Here is a 1,362-nt window from a genome sequence, read left to right on the forward strand (position 1 = left end):
GAGTCACACGGCTTGACACACGGCTGTGTGACCTTACTTAGAGAGTTGCACGGGTGAAGACACGGGCTGGATGTAATGACCAAAAATTTACGGGTATCCAAAATTTAAATTTTCGGTCATAATTTCCGCAAAATGAATTCATAAATATTTATTAGAAATATTTACGAAGCTAGTAGTGTAGTTAATTAGACTTTGGTTAAGTGAATTAGCTTGAATTAAAGCTAATTTAGTGAAAGGACTAGATTGAATATAGGGTAAAAGTTTAATTATAAACTATAGAAAAGTCAAGGGATTAAATTAGTAAATAAGCCTTATGTGACAAGTGTGTGGTATGTATAAGTACATTTGCATTACTTTGATTGGTACAAATGTATGTATAAATAAGTATTTACTTATTATCTAAGAAATAATAATTATAATTTAAAATATAATAATATAATAGTTATAATAAATAAAAGAAATAAAAACATAAAGAAAAGGGAAAAAGAAGGGCACGAATAGTAGGGAAAGAGAGAAGAAAAAAGAGAAAGAAAAAGAAAAGGAAAATTTAGGGTTTTAGAGTTTCAAGCTTAATTGGTAAGTAAATTTGATCCATTTTCTTATAATTTTGATTTTTTTGGAATCCTAGAACAAAGCGCTACTTGAATTATGTTGAAATTTAGGAAGATAGTGAAATTTTAGATGTTTATTAAGTTGTATAAATTGAAGAATTATGGGTTTAATTGATAGGAATTCAAGTTAGAAGTGGGAGAATGATTAAATTGTAAAGAGAGATATAAGTTTTGTTATAGTAGGGATTAAATTGTTTAAATTGTAGAATTGATGTTTTATATTGAATATTAAGAGTTGAAACTTGTTTAAAGAAGGTATAAAATGAAATTTATAAGGTTATTTGAAGAAAAAGAATGGTTATGGTGGTAGAACCTAATTGGAAATATAGTAAAAGTTACATGGAAATTAAAGAGTATGTTATTAAATAATATATATTGATTATTTTAAATGTTAAATTTTATGTAGCCAACGTAGCACCGAAAACGTCATCGAAAAAGGGAAAGGAGAAAATAAACGAGGATATCGAATAAACCCGAGAATTTTGGTTTGTATTTCTATAAACTATGCTTAATGATTTAATACAATGTAATTGTTATTTTTAATAGTTAGAATGTATAATGAATGATATGATGGAAACTGTTACTACTTCTATATTGAAATGAAACGATTTGAATACCCTATTAACAGTGTCGGGTTAGTCGGATACAATTGGCATGCCATAGGATTGGAAGTGTTTAGGGATATTCCGACTGTGTGTCGATGAGACGCTATATGTGTCGACTACTGTGATTGTTCCGGATTTGTTCCGAA

The sequence above is a fragment of the Gossypium arboreum genome, chromosome 9, assembly GCF_025698485.1.
Source record: "Gossypium arboreum isolate Shixiya-1 chromosome 9, ASM2569848v2, whole genome shotgun sequence".
NCBI classification, from domain to species: Eukaryota; Viridiplantae; Streptophyta; class Magnoliopsida; order Malvales; family Malvaceae; genus Gossypium; species Gossypium arboreum.